Genomic DNA, 16869 nt, shown 5'->3' on the forward strand with positions numbered 1-16869 from the left:
TCATATATATATATATATATATATATATATATATATATATATATATATATCAAAACTCTTTTTCTGCATACAACATGTCTGAAAGCATGCAATGCTTCTATTTGGCTCGCGTGTCAAACAGAATTGAAAGAATCGTTTCCGAAATCGACCATTACCGGCCGGTAGAAGGACGATAAGTAGATGATGAATTACACGTGCCGGATACCGCAAGCACGATTCACGATCAACCAGAGACCGACCGTGTCTTGACGTGGCTGAATTGTAAAAAAAGAGAGAGAGAGAGAGAGAGAGGGAAAAAAAGGAATCTAGGGGCAAACAACACATGCAAGAACAACAGAGGGGAAAAAAAGCGCACAAAGTTTCGAGAGGGGGGGTTGGAGAGAAGAAAAAGTCGAAAGCTTGCGAGAGAAAGATTGCAACAGGGTCGTTGCAGGCACTATTTCTCACGAGGCTGGACAAGCTGGAGGGGAGAGCCGCATAAATATGCATAAACACACGTGTATGAAAGGTGGTGAGCACGAGCCAGGCCAGACCTTGGTGAAATTCGTTCTGTCCCGCTTCTCGGTGCTCGCGGGTCAACGTGACCGATAAAAAGCGGAAGATTATGGTCGTACCTGACCGAGCAGCCGGCCATGATAATTGCAAGCTGGCTGGCGAAGAAACGAAACCCACGGGGCGAGCTCGGCGAATGATAAAGATCCACAGCCTCGGCACGGGAGCTGAGATTAAAAAACGTGGAATTACGATTGCGAAACTGCGAGGCGTGATACGCTGTAGTTTACCACGTTCGCCGGGGGATACAAAATAGTTGTGGTACAGAGCGGCGTGTGGTGCAGAGCCAGCAGAAACCGATGAGAAGAACGCGTTGATTCGATCCGCGAATGGCTGCGAGCACGCGAGCACGCGAAAATTATCGCGAGCGGGGGAAATTAAATTAATCCCGGCTGTAAATTGGCAATGATTAATTTTTCGAACGCGATGTGAACAAACCCGCCCAGGCTCGCCGAATTCGTTTGAAGTCGAATTGCTCGCGGTGATACCCCTTCTCGAATCGCGTAACATATTCGAGCGAGAGAGGTTATCAGTGAGCATCGTGGTCGTACACGTGTAACTCGTCCGAGGCAGAAGGATTGATAGATTAAAATAGATCGCTCTCTGCCTACACACCTTTGACAACGTGGACGAAAAGCTAATTGCGATTTGGACCGTAAAGGATTAAGATCAATCGGGTTATTTATATCGTCGGCAAGAATCTACTTTCTGCGATACTTACATTCCCAACGTGTCAGCGATCCCAAAAGATCGTACGAACAGTATTTCACGCTGTTTGAAACAATTGGACGATCGACTAATCGAGGTTAGTGAAATTTCCATTACTCGTTGTCGATACGCGTTCGTAAATCTTTCCTTTTTAATAATTACAGCCACAGTTAGATCGTCGAACGAGATATCTTTGAAAGGAATGAACTCAGGATTATTAAAGTAGAGAGATTACACTTCGTGCATTAAAATAAAATCAAGTTAATTGTTCTACAATTTTTTTTTTTATTATGAAATTGTAACAGTTTAAAGTACTGACAATTTTTTATCTAATGTATGAATGTTTTCGTTTTTTTTTTTTTCAATTTCTCGTGAATTTTGTGTATTTGATTTAGATCAAAGTTTTCATTTTTTTATTTCAAATTAACATTTCGTTCGAAATGCGCGCGTATTGGATTTAAATTAATTAAAGATTACAGCGCCACTATACGGTGAATACGCAATACACTTCCTGCGATTCTCGAACGTAATCGATATTTCTCATGATCGATTTTTAAGTGGAACAGCAGACCTTCAATGGCGGAAAGAAGTACACATCATCAGTAAAGAAGGAAGTATTGTCCAGAAGAATTATCCAGAAGTTCTCAAATAAAAGTTTAAATCAAGAGCTGGTAGATTTATGTTTTGCGTTGTGAATTTTTAAGATAAAAACTTTTATTCCCGGCTCCAATTCATCGAAATCCGCCAGGTTTTTTTATTACATACAATTTTCAACAACTAAAGGAATAATAGCTATTTAATAAATTATTAAACGGAGTATACCGCGCTAAAAGTTATTTTATTTTATATCAAAATTTAACTTCAATTCTAACCAATAAAAATATTATAACCTTGTAATTTGGCTAACTTTTCGTTATATACATACATATAATATGCTTTTGCTTTCTATTGTAACATTTTCTACTCATTTTTTTGATTCTTTAACTTAATACTAAGTAATTCTTAACAATTCCAATATTCAATTCAATAATAATTTAGTCATTTCGTAGGTTTATTCCAAGTAATCATTCCGTGTGAAACGAGCGATTACAGCGCCTCAACGGTGAAATACGCAATACACTTCCTATGATTCTCGAACGTAATCGATATTTCTCACGATCGATTTTTCTGCGGGAGAGCAGACCTATAATGGCGGAAAGAAGTACACATCATCTGTAAAAAAACAAGTGTCCAGAAAAGAAGTGTCATTCAGAAGTTCACTCAGGTAAAAATTTAAATCAGTTGTTAGATTTGTGTATGTATTATGTATTTTTAAGATGAGACGTGCATTTTTGGCTTCAACTCAAGGTAAAATTATTTAACCAAATAATTATTATATATAATTTTTAACAATTAAAGAAACAATAGCATATAAACATTTAAACAGAACATACTATGCTATGCCATTTATAATTTCATACCAAATTCATACATAATTTTATATCAAAGTTAAATTTTAATTCTAATCAGTACAAATATTCTAACCTTGTAACTGACTAACTCATTGTTGTATATATATATATATATATATATATATATATATATATATATACGTATTTTATTGTATGTCTTTATACACACACTTCTGTTATAACATGTTCTACTTATTTGTTGGTTTCCTAACTTCATGCTACATAATTCTTAACAATTCTAGTATTAAATTCAACAATAATTTATTAAGTATGTGTGTATGTAATAATTAAAATAATAATTTTATAGTTAAAATATTATAATTATTTTATAGTTAAGTTAGAATTGCTACAGTTGCCTTAGTGTTGTAAATTAAATTATAGAGTCATTGCCTTAGTGTTGTAAATTAAATTATATTTGAATTGTTATAGTTGCCTTAGTGTTGTAAATTTGAATTGTTATAGTTGCCTTAGTGTTGTAACTTTGAATTGTTACAGTTGCCTTAGTGTTGTAAATTAAATTATAGAGTCATTGCCTTAGTGTTGTAAATTAAATTATATTTGAATTGTCATAGCTGCCTTAGTGTTGTAAATTTGAATTGTTATAGTTGCCTTAGTGTTGTAAATTAAATTATAGAGTCATTGCCTTAGTGTCGTAAATTAAATTATAGAGTCAGTTTAGAATATTTGAAACAGCTTTCTGTTCGTACAATTTTGTTCATTGAATTTAATTTTAGAGTTAGCGTTGCGACATTGTTTCAGTTAATCTTTCTCTTACAATTATCGTTGCGGCAATGAATGATCGCGTTTCTTGAAATAGAGTTTCGTTCACAAAATGCCCAAATTCTTCCACTGGATTCGTGGAAGGCTGTTCCTGTTCCTGGATCGCCTAATGCAGCTACAAGAGCTGTACAAAAGTGGTCATTCATCAGCAACCTCCGGCATGGTTCCACTGGACCACGTAGTGAGTGTTGCGTATTTTAGAGTATATAAATTAACGCGTACTTATTTTCGGCTATTTTAAACATAAAATTATCAGTCACTGATAATGATTGTTCTTATCATTTTCTCTCCTATTCTCTATTCCAAACGTTCCAACAGTAAAGTTGAACAAAATGGTCAAATATCTAACGACAAAATAAGTAGAATGACTCAGAAAATCTCCCGAAACTTTAGCTCAGAAGATCGAAGTCCTCCCTTTACAACGATCTCCGTAAAATTTGTCACACAATTTTTTTCCTGTTTTTGAGTTTCAGAGACTCTCTCCGGAATAACTTGCGTACCTTTCTGCTCTCGAACGAGGCATCAATCGTCCCAATTATCAGCAAATACGTCTTTCTCCGGTTCCGGGCGTTCCTCCGCTCCCCACGGATTTCACCGCTGCAACCGGGCGTTACGTCATTCCCGTTAATACCCGCAGACAATTTCTTCTGTAGGAAAACCTTTCCCCGCAGGGGAAAAGGCGCGTCCCGTTGAATGAACGGCGGGGAGCAACGGGCGATTTGTCACCTGGACGGTCCACCTTTTCTCTCCGAGCTACTTGGCTCGCGCATTAATCCTCGCCGCGGATGGAAAAAGCCCCACGCAAACAATGTTTCAACGCGGGTTGATGCACCCTTTATTTCGTCGCCGAGGTACACCCTTTCACGCGAGAACGCTCCCGCCCCGCGTCTTCGTCCACTTTCGTCCACTTTTCACTCATTTCACCCTCTCTACTTCCGCTCCGCGTATCCGCAACTACCCCTCTCTCCTCGTCTTGTCCCGCGTCGCGGCGAGGAAATTGTTTCGTACACGGTGGCCAGGCGTCGTGACACGCGAGCCCGTAATTAAGCGGAGCTTTAATTTATTACTCGTAATTCACGATTATTAAACAGAGAGAGAGAGAGAGAAAGAGAGAGAAAGAGCAGCGAAAGCTGCCGGGGCTCGAGACGTGTAATTAGTGATAATTATACGCGAGCACTGATGAAGAACGAAAACGCGAATGGCGGGCAATGGAACGAAGAACACCCGGGGTTGATGCGTGTCGCTTTCGTTAATGATCTTGTAGCGGTGATAATCCACTAATCGCTGACACGTTATTTGCGTTTTCCACCACCTCTCTCCTCACGAGGGGGCGAGACGACGCGCATCGCTTGATCGATCGGTTCTCTTTCCAACAATTCTAGCAGCTCGCTAGAGTAACGAAGATAAATAGAACGAAACAACGGTGACCGATCGTGGTTGTTCATTTATATCTGTGTTTCTTCGTCAGAGAGAGAGAGAGAGAGAGAGATAGATGTGTGTTCGAATCTAATAATTAGGGATTCTAGGTTTCTTAAATTTTGTTCCTTAAATTCGTAATTTGATAATTGACAGCGAGGAGCACAACTGTATCAATAACCATGATAGATTGATCATTTTTAAACTTTAAAATAAATTCAGATTAATTTTAAACGAAGGAAGAAAATTGTACAACAATCAGTTCGTTTCAAAGTTGAAGATTTCCACTTTCATTGTTTCTACAAGGGCAATTTTGCCATCGTCCAACGAGTGAGAAAACGAGTGAGAATATTTCGTAAAATTTATTATTTTTCTCCGAAAATTATAAAAATTCAAACATCGCCGAACGAAGAAGCTCTTAAAACTTGCTACATTTATAAAAAGGAGATTTCAGCCTCCGAGACGAAGGTGGAAGAAAATTTATTCCTTTCAAAGACAGTTTTACAATTTTCATGACACTGTCGAATCATTTTCAGAAGAAACGAACTCAAGACTCTGAAAATAGAAGTTTCAAGCTTTAATACGAGACCAAGCGTTTCTTTTTTTTTTTTACGAAGTTATAAACTGCTGACAATTTTTCATCGTCATTGGTTCAGTTACAAGTAAAAAGAAATAGAAGGAGAAAATGATTTACAATTTGCGGTTCATTACACATGCAAAGCATGACACGAATGTTTACGTTCGATTGTACCAACGCCGAGTGTATTTCTTTGTGTTATCACGTTTCCAGATGGTCGGGTATCTCCTTTGAATTAGAATGCCAGCACCGTGAACACATTCTCGCGGCAGAGGCTGTTTTCCCGAACGCATAAATATTTCATTTGAATTTCATATGCACTCAAGGTTGGTGCAACCAGCGAGTAGCCACGAATATTTCGCTCGGAACAAACGGCCTGGGACCATGGAAAGCGACTTTTATTTCGTCACGTTTCCAAAAGAAACGTGCCGCTCTTCTCTCTCTCTCTCTCTCTCTCTCTCTTTTAAAAGCCATTTATTTGCGAGACACAATGAAAAAGAGAGTAGAAAAAGAAATGTAACGAAACGACAAAGAAATTTCTCGATTGAAAATTTATGGTCAAGCATATATCGACAATTTTTATATTATATTTAGAATTATTACTAGAGTAATAATAAAAACTATTATCACTTGTCTCGTTATTATTGCAAACGAAAATTATTATTAGAATAAAAATTGGAATAATAATCATTAGAATAAATTAGTATAAATAGACTTGAGACATTCTTTTGGATCGAAGAGTTAACAGAATTAAAAATTATTCTGTGTAACATTTGGTGATATTTGTTAGAATAGTAATTTACTGATTTTACAGGAATTATATAGAATAGAGTATATTGTAGAGTATAGAACATAAACTAGTAATAATAGAAGAATTGAGATATTTAAACCAATATTCTATGCGGACCAAAGCATCATTATTTAAATTTTAAATAACAACTTTAATAACTTGTTCTGACACTACTCAGATATTCTATTTATATTGATCAATGGAGAACAAACGGAAGGAAAGATATAGAATAAAATATAACATTTTCCCTAAAAAAGAAACAAGATATTCTCAGTATTCGTTGCAGACAAAAGATCGTTATTTAAATAATGGTAACTTACTTCAGCCTCAAACGTTTCATTCAACAATCAACGGAGAACAAACCAAGAAAAGGATAGAAAATAAAACATAAAACCTTTCTTTTTGCTAAGAAAGAGAAATAAGATCTTCAGTTTGATATACTATCCAAGTATGTTTTTGCAGAGGAAGAATCATCATTTCAATAATGGTACTTCAGTCTCAAACGTTTCATTAACAATCAACGGAGAACAAACCAAGAAAACGATAGAAAATAAAATATAAAACCTTTCTTTTTGCTAAGAAAGAGAAATAAGATCTTCAATTTGATATACTATCCAAGTAGGTCTATTTTTTCAGAGGAAGAATCATCATTTCAATAATGGTACTTCAGTCTCAAACGTTTCATTAACAATGAACGGAGAACAAACCAAAAAAGAAGATAGAAATATAAAACCTTTCTTTTTGTTAAGAAAGAGAAATAAGATCTTCAGTTTGATATACCATCCAAGTAGGTCTATTTTTGCAGAGAAAAAGTCATCATTTAAATAATGGTAACTTACTGCAGTCTCAAACATTTCATTCAACAATCAACCAAAAAAGAACATAGAAAATAAAACATAAAATCTTTCTTTTTGATAAGAAAGAGAAATAAGATCCTCAGTTTAATTATCCAAGTATATTTTAGCAGAGGGAAAGCCATCATTTGAATAATGGTAACCAAGTTCGTTCGCAGACGTTTGTATCGACGTTTGTTCAGTTCCGTGCCGTTTTAACCGTGGAATTCCTGGCAAAGAGAAGCCCCGTTCGCGTTTAATTAGACCATTTGAAGGTTCGGCAGCGAAAGGTGCCGTTTGTTCCGGCCAGGAAACACAAATACTTTGCGGATCGATTCCAGGAGCAATTTTCATCGGTCTCTTGCTTGTTCTGGGAGCGCGAGCGATCTGAAATTTTGCGAGTGAGCAGCGTCTGATCTCCCTTAATTACTCTACAATTATCCAGCTGCATGCTATGGTTAAATTACTCCAAGGCGAGCTTCGGATCGGTCAATTTGAAATTATTTGCTTAAGGATCGATATCACATCTGATCGTGACTACGAAAAAGTGTTTGCACACTGCTTTTTATATTTTTTCACAGTGCTCGCGTGTTAATTTAATTTTGTTTCTTTAGTTCAAACACGTTAAAATAATTGATATCACTTGTTACGTGGCCATAAAAATTTTATTAAATTATTTTTATTAAATTTTTTAATTCAATAAGAGTTTGTACCGAAATTTCACGTTCAATTTGTTCTTCTGCTTTGTTAAATGCGATATAGTATATGGTATTAAATGTCATATAAAATATTGTTTTCGCGTCATTCGTTAATTTTTATTTATTCATTCTTTTTTTTTTTTATTTATCAATCGTTCGTTTAAACACATATAATTCATAAATATAATTCAAAGAATTCGTGTCACAGATAAATGAAACAAAAAACTGCAACAATTATTTAAGACCAATTGGATTAATTGGATTCGGATATGAAGTATCAGCCAGTGGTTTTTTACGTGACTACAAAAATTTTACCAAATTTCTCATTATTTCTAAATTTTCAAAATTCGATAAAAATTCGATGAAGATTTTATAAAATCTTAGAACACTGTCCACGTTCAATTTATAGTTTTAGAAATAAAAGCACGTATTTAGTAACAAAAATAAAATTTCTATTCTAATGATCTATCTGATAAATATTTTGCAAACAATCACTTCCACCTGGCAATAAAAATGAAATTAATTTAATAATCGGTTTAATTCACGAAAACCGGGTGTATAAATCGTTAAATTCGCGTGATCGAAATAGATAATCGAAGCGAGACGTTTCCCGAATGAATTCGTCATTTGAAACCGTCAGAGTTTCATTCAAAAACGTAGACATTCACCGCGTGCAATAATCATGAAACGTCGCCGCGTTTCACTACGACAGGCAATGAAAAATTCAGGGCGGAATCTCTTAAATAGAAGCAGGCTGCTGTGATTATTTTTGCCAACGTTAATTCCATTATTGTTGACGGCATTCGTCTCCCTGTCGATCGATGTCGCGGCAATGTATGTCGGAATCGATTAAAGACGGAACGATCTCGACGCGGTGAATCTTTCAACGCGAGCGTTGTATTTCCGGGGATCACGATAAATATCATGCATCGAACGTAAGCGCGATCCCCGACGAATCCACCTGCAAATAAAACGGAAACACTGAGGGCTTCGCGATCGTTTCTCGTCTCCTCCTTCCATTTATCCGATCTGTCACGTCTCGGCAAAAGAAAAAAAAAAAAAATGGGAGGGTAGAAATAGAACGCGCTTCAAAAACACCGGTCGATCAACCCATTTGTCAATTTCTGCGTTCAGTTGCGTTCAATTTTTTCTTTTACATTCAATTTTATTCTATTATTATTTTTTTTTTTTTTATAATCAATTTGGATCATGCAAATTCGATTTCTTTTTGTACCGTGGATCTGCTCGACTGTTTTTTCTTTTCGAATTCCTGTTTCAATCTTGGAGATAGTATAATTGTATGAAGTACTTGATAGATTAAACTTTTTAATACTGTGATAGATTACTGCTCGGTGCTTAATGGATTAAAATAGAAAATTCGAGAAGTGTGATTTTCTAATGAGAAGGTTTTTAGACCAGGGCCAATCATGCTGTTTGCAGGAGATAACTTTGTTTTATTTTCTATTGTCAAGATTAAATCACGTGTCTCTCGTTTTTTCATCCTTGTGTTTAACTCGGATGAAACAAAGTGAAATGAAATATCGGGCGTCGGAAGCTTCAGTTTTCTATAAACGAGAAAAACTGTGTCACGTTATTTAGCGGCTTAGTTTCTTTATTTTCGACTGGAAAAGGAGTGGTGACGTCATCGTATCAATGCATATTTTATTCTATTCGGAAATTTTGAGGTGCCAATACCAGTAGCAGGAAAATATTAAAATTGAAGAGGAGTTTATTTTTTATTCGAGTAATAATTAATTAAACGGTTAATTAATTTCTAACATATTCCCCTTGTTATTCTTTAAAATATATCATTCGTGTATGTTAACTTATTAAGGACCAAACAATATAATATTTATACTTAATATATATATATATATTTATGTCTATATTATTTATATTAAGTATATAACTTAATAATACTTTATATTTATAATATATAAATATATATATTATATATTTTTCTATATATGCTCAATTTTTCTCACTCTGCACCATTCAAAGCTACGAAACAACCCTTAAATACTATCGCAGAGAACTATAAAGATTGAGTCAAAGAAATTAAAACGCAATTAACAGGGAAAGACTTAGTGACAATACGACGATAAACACGAACGTTTACAAAAGTCAATCGAATCTCTCTAAAAAAAAAAAAAAAAAAAAACATCGTAAGTTGCTTCGCAGTAGAATAAAATTTGCTAAAAAATTTCTAAAAAATTTGGTCATTTTGGCCATTTTGGTAGTTGCACTTGCAGTTAGTGTCTTGCCGTGATTCTGAATCATCCTGTAACCTGATGGGGATTTATCGAGGCCGCCTAATGGGGGATCGATGCACGCAGATCGAGCACGAATACGCGAAAACGAGCGCGCGTTCGAAGAATGGACGATTGTTTCTTCTCCGTGAAAGCGGTTGGAGGAAACGCGAGTAGTTACTCGCCGCGAGGTTTGAATAAACATCAGCCCGGTTAATGCGATATGTGCGCACGACGCTCGATACGAATATTATGAGACAATGAATTATTTAACGAACTCGAGGTGGGGTGTGCACAGACTTTCGTCGTGATGTTATCGCGATGTACGCGACGATGAATATTTCAGCGGATCGAGGCTGTCTACGCCCGCGTTAATAATCGCCGATCCTGTTACTCAATCCGTGATTATTCTTCTTTTTATCGCCGATTCTTTGTAATAAACAAACGTGCCTCTGTACTCCCGGTATGGAATGAATGGTACTTTTGAATGATACTTTCCCACGTGTAACTCTCGCTTTTCTTTAAACCGAAGGTTTATACTATTTTTTGTGTGTTTGAAGGCAGCATTGAATTTATTAATGTAAATACTTATGTAAATAATTTTGAATTTATATAAATATTTATGTAAACTTTGTATTCTTTTTTTTTTTTTTTTTTTTTCTTTGTAGATAATAATCGGTCTTCAGATTGTTTGTTTGCGACACTTTTCAACAGTTCGAACGCTTGAAATTACTAGGAAGTTGATTTTGAAAGTTTGATTTTGAGTGAGGAATTGAACGAACCAGTTAATCATCGATCGTATGATATTTTATAACGTAGATCAAACTCAACTCTGGGGAGTTCAACTGAGAATTTTTGTAGGACTGGAGAGTTCAACTGAGAATTTTTATCGAATAAAAAAAAGAAAGAACAGACGATTTTGTAAAATAAATCGGTCGTGTGTCTTTTAAGAGTTTCATTTAGGAAAAGAAATAAAACAAACGTTGTACCAAGTGTACCCACGATTGTTTAGAAAGTCCAGGAAATGTCATCCGAAAGGCAACAACATTGTGGAAACAAAATTATGACTCGTGCATGAAGAAATGAAATTGAACGAATTGGTGAAAACAATAATTTAAAAAATTAATAATAACGAAATTACCGAAAGGTAATTAAATTTATGTGAAATGTGAACAATTCCGGGGAATACTAATCGCGAGCACGATCCTGAAAATGATTCATGGAATCTGGAAGCCATCGATGTAGCTGTGTTCAACATTTCAAATCACGAATCATAAATTGCATTACGTGGAATTTTCAATGATTAATTTTTTACGCTGTTGTCCATTGCAATTTAATATTTTTACTGCGCTCACGTGTCAAGAACATCAGTTTCATACATTATTCCATACATTAATCATTACTCCACATGCGATGAAAATTATTTCAATGATAATAATAATAATAATAATAATAATAAGGAAATCCTTCGTCAGGATTAATTTCATTCGTATAAAAAAAAAAAAATTAAACGAGCTTTAAATATTTTTGTTAGAGAAACAGATTTACGTCAGTGTCAAAGACGCCGAAAATACTATTTTAAATGGCAAATAGTAAACAGGTATTTCATTTTATATTACGCATGTATATTTCAGAATAAAATATTTTATTTGTTGCAAAAAATTTCTGAGATAATATTTCAATTGGTATTTTATTTGAGAAACGCTGAAAATATTTGTGCCATTTCTTTTTCTTTATAGAAACACACAGTGATGATATTGAAAACAATGATGGCAACATTGCAGAGTTAGTGCAATAACTACTGCAACATTCAGGCGATAAGGATTTGCAAATTCAAAGTATTACGAAATATAAATACACGAGACAATTATTTTTAAAATATAATACACCTAAATATAACAATAATAATAATTTTATAATATATAAAATTATTTAATTTTATAATACATATTTTTTTAATTATTTAATTTTATAATATATATATTTTTAAAATTATTTAATTTTATAATATATATATTTTAAAATATAATAATAACAATTTTATAATATAAAAATATAATTTAAAATAAAATACAGTTCCGTCTTCCGCTCTAGTTGAATGACTGTTTAGTTTCGCTGACTTAATTCTTCGTCCACGAAGGAGTAGTTTAAATGATCAAAAATTTTGAGCGATGCACATTGTTACACGCGAATAGCATGCATTTAAAAAGAAAATAAATTTCGTTTGCAAATAACGTGATCTCTTACGTTATATCGTTTTACGTTACATTGATCATTTTCGCAATTTATTTTCAGGTTCAGAACTATGAAAAGTGTTCTATTTTATGCTTTATGTTATTAAAATAAAAAAGTATTTCATTTCACGTAATATATTTATTTTTCATACTTTGATTAACGGAATAAAATGTTTTATTTACTGAAATTTTATGTCCTATTTGAAATACCATTTTATTTGAATTGTGAAGAATCCATTGTTTAATATAATATTTAAAATATTTTCACTAGAAATATTACTCAGCTCTGCACTTTTACGCTCATTTTGCGTTAAAAGGCAGGGAATTCTTGCTGACAACGTGCTGTTTCACTGTGCGACACGTGCGTTTACCTGAATGCCGTTGCTTCTTGTCCGGAATGCGTACAATGGAAGCCATAAGAGCGTTGACAGACTGATGGAAATTTCGCTCCCTCGAGATACTAAAGCTTGGATGTTTTGCTAATTTGCTTCGTAAATTACGTCGCATCTCGGGCAATCCTTTCCCTCGTCTCTATCGTGACGACTGAATCACGGAAATTTATATATCGTATATCTGAAAGATCGATACAGTCATGTTTCAATAATAACACTCAAAAATTTCGACGCACCTTTCACTTCTTTTTTTTTTTTTTATAATTTTTTTATAATTTTAAAAATAGACTTTTTATACTTCCCGAGAAACATCGTACTTTTAACTATAGATTAGACAGCGGATCTTCATATGAATTCACGTAAGTTTAACTGTCGAGGACTTGAATCACGAAATTCAATACACGTCCAATAAAATTATGTTTCAACGATAACGAAAGTTTCGGAGCATCTTTCACATTTTTTTTTTTTTTTTTTTTGGGTGAAATATTCCTGAGAAATATTTATTGTATTTTTAAGCATGGACAGATAGGACTTTGGAGAATTTTGATAAATTTAAAAATAGTTTCTAATAATCACTAAGACTCTTAAAATCATCATCTCCTCTTCACCTGAATTAATCCAAGATCCATTTACACGTATGTACGCAGCTCGATTTAATCATCATCGTCTGCTATTTTCAAGCTCCTATACAGATGGAAATTTCTCTTTCTTTCACAGTTGTTTCGAAATTCCAATAATATTGACTATTCTTTAAACGTCCAATAATATTTAATTTCGCCGCTCTATTTCTTTTAATCGTATCCTCGACACAGTGATACAAAAGAGAAACAGGGTTTACTTACTTGGAGACACTAAAATAAAAGAAATTGTTCCAAAATTACTCAACTCGACAATTAGACCACGATTCCAATTACAAAACCAAAAATTGAAATACTCGTCCTCGAGCTATTTCCCAGTCGGAAATTTTTCTAAATTCATCAAAATTCCTCGCGTCTGTCTAAAGTAATCGGGACGCATCGATCCGTGTGCAAGAAATTTGCGTTCGGATCGGAATCGATGGCGGGTTTCACATTTCCGCGGGGCGTTCTCGTGCGGGACAATGAATGGCTAAACGGATCTCGCTGCGGGCCATCCGACGTCGTGCATGCACGTCGCTCCGCTGACGTATATATACGCGCGCGTGTCCTCGAAGTGTTGTACACGCTCCCGACCACGGTAATCAGATGCAGCTACGAGCATTCAATTACGGCGTGGCCAAGGAGGAAGCCGATTTACATCGCGAAAAATTGCACGTGGTGTCCATAAAGTCTCCTTACGTATTGAAAAATTCATTACAAAGGCAGATGAGAAGAGAGATAAGTAGAAATTGTCACAAAACGAGACGTATATACTTAAGTTTTTTCCTCTTGGGCGCCATTAGTTGCACAAGAAGAACATCAATGGCATCAGTGATCCTCTGCTTTAGATTAGCGATAGTCCCACGATGTCTTTGACGCAAGTCCATAAAGTCTCTTTACAATTTCAAAAATTTATTTAGAAAGTCAATCGACGAGACGTCTTCGTTTTGATTTGCTCCGTGTACTCAGTGGTTATCAAGGTTTCTAGCCTGTTGATGAGTAAGATAGATGTTAAATGAAACTACTTGCAAAAATGGCTACTCCTGAAGAGAAGGCACAGCGTGTGTATCGTGGTTTATTGAAGCCAAATCGGATCAGCAGAACTTGAGCGAAACTTAAGAGCTAAGTATCGAAGAGATTCACCGTCCGGTCCGTTAATTCGTGCATGGCGCAAGAAATTTATGGAGACAGGGACACAGTGTTCGATAAAGGGAGGAGTGGACCTCGAGCAAGACGATTGAGAGATGGACGAGAGTTGAATATTCCAACGCGAAACGACAGGCGGAACCGAAGAACAATATCGGTGATAATCAACAATCGGGGATAAACTAACCAGCTGGCAGACTGCAAGTCAAACGAGTGTTTATTTATACAAAATTCCGCAGTTGCGTCCTCTTTTCCTCGAGCAGACTAAGATAGAGAGAGAGAAATAGAGAGATTTCTCGTCGAAGAATGAATTTTCATGCTTCAACGGGAACAATGATGCGATGATTTCGTCGTTTCGCCGCAATTATTTGACCTTAACGAGCGAGAAATTTTCATTTAACGCGCGCAACTCCGCACGCAGAGATGAACGGGGGGGGATAGGAAAAAGTTCCCCTTGAAATTTAATCAACCGCAACCGCGGCTCGAATGCCGCAAAACAAAATTCTCGCCATCGCTGCCGGCTATTACCCCTTTCATCGTTGCAACTTTGCGCCGGGGCAACACGTTTTTACATTTCGGCCGACCGATTTCGGAGAGAGCGGTTTGATCGCCGCGGCCTGTCGGCCGAGTGACAGGATAATCGAGGCGAGAAGGAATTTTTAACTGCGCGCGCGTGCGGCAAATTTGTTGCCACGATGTCGATTGTCCCGCAACGTGACGAACACGCTCACGTATAACGTTTTTCTGTTCGACGTCGCTATTGTCTGTAGTTGTTTGTTTATTTCACGCGATTTTGTATATAATTATAGTGTACCGTCATCGTATCGTACGCAATACAATGCCAATATACGTAATACAATGACAATATACATGTATGTAATGTGTAATATATTAAATTATTAATGATATATTAAAACATAATATGTTGGTATATTATTAATTGATAATATAATTTAATTTAATATATCATATATTAGTATAGTAAATAAATACAATAAAATATTATATAATAATATATAATATAAAATATTATACATTTCATTATATTTATTTATTATATTATATAACATTATATATAATATTTTATAACAATAATATTAATAATATATTATATATATTAGTAATATTATGTATAATATAATGTGATATTTTATATTATTTTATATTATATATTATTATGAAATATTTTATTATATTTATTTACTGTATTAATATATATAATATATTAAATTACATTATGTTATTATATATTAATATATAACACTTTTTATTTAATAAGATTTATATAATAGTTATAATCTGTATAATATTTTAATATGTAAACAACTATGTATATAATAGTAATTATTGATTTATTAATTAAAAAGTATAGCTAGTAAATAATTATATATAATATAATAAATTAAAAATTAAAATATATAAATAAAAATAAAAATTGATGTACTATAATCAATAATTGTAATTATATTTTATATATATATATTATATATTATTATATAATATTTTATTATATTTATTTACTATATTAATATATAATATATTAAATTAAATTGTCATTATATATTAATATATAATACTTTTTATTTAATATGATTTATATGGTAGTTATAATCTGTATAATATTTTAATATGTACACAACTGTGTATATAATTATAATTATTGATTTATTAATTAATAGTATAGCTAGTGAATAATTATATATAATAAATTAAAAATTGAAATATATAAATAAAAATAGAAATTGATGTATTATAATCAATAATTGTAATTATATATATATATATATTATTTTCTATACAATTTCATTTTATCATAATATTGTAAATACTTCTCTTTTGTAGAATCCAAAATCATCTCCTAAAATTGCAGATCGACAAGAAGGATCAACGTGCCTCCCTAATACTGAAAGAAATCGACGATATAAATTCTACTTTAGTTCCTCTCTCAATCCTTTCGCAATTCACTCGAGACTCGAGACTCCTGTTTCTCAATTACGCTCAAAAACAATGCAAATTCTCATCACGCGCAGCCAAACCTTGTACGTACCTAATCATTCGTGGCAGTCGATCACAAACGCTCGACCGTGACTGGAATTCGTCTCGAAACCGCTTCTCCTTGAAACGTTTCCGTTCGCTCGATCTCCTCTGTCGATCCTCGCTTAATCAACGCAGATCCTCAAAAGCGACGAAGAATATTCCTAGAATTTTTTTTCACACCAATCGTCGTCCGTGTGACTTAACATCGTCCGTGCAATTGCAACTGACAATCGAGTTTCATCGCTTCGTTGCTAACTTTATTTCCTTTTTCCTTCGTCTCACGTCTCGATCGTTTGTTACGCGATCGGTCGATGTTTCCGGGAAAACATCGAGATGAACAAGATAATGCGGTTATCTCGATATCAGCAATTTTTTCTTTTTTTTTTTTT

General features: G+C 34.2%; 1 long non-coding RNA gene across 1 annotated transcript in view; it reads left to right on the plus strand.

Annotated features, from left to right (window-relative positions):
• The window catches only part of LOC122528928, a 24736-nt gene extending 12805 nt beyond the window's left edge, over positions 1-11931 (plus strand). The window contains exons 2-3 of the long non-coding RNA XR_006306692.1: positions 2310-2524; positions 11794-11931. This is a non-coding gene — a long non-coding RNA (uncharacterized LOC122528928). The remainder of the gene's footprint in view (positions 1-2309; positions 2525-11793) is intronic.
• Positions 11932-16869: the final 4938 nt, after the last annotated feature.

This window comes from Frieseomelitta varia, unplaced genomic scaffold (genome assembly GCF_011392965.1).
Source record: "Frieseomelitta varia isolate USP_RPSP 00005682 unplaced genomic scaffold, Fvar_1.2 scaffold_270, whole genome shotgun sequence".
NCBI classification, from domain to species: Eukaryota; Metazoa; Arthropoda; class Insecta; order Hymenoptera; family Apidae; genus Frieseomelitta; species Frieseomelitta varia.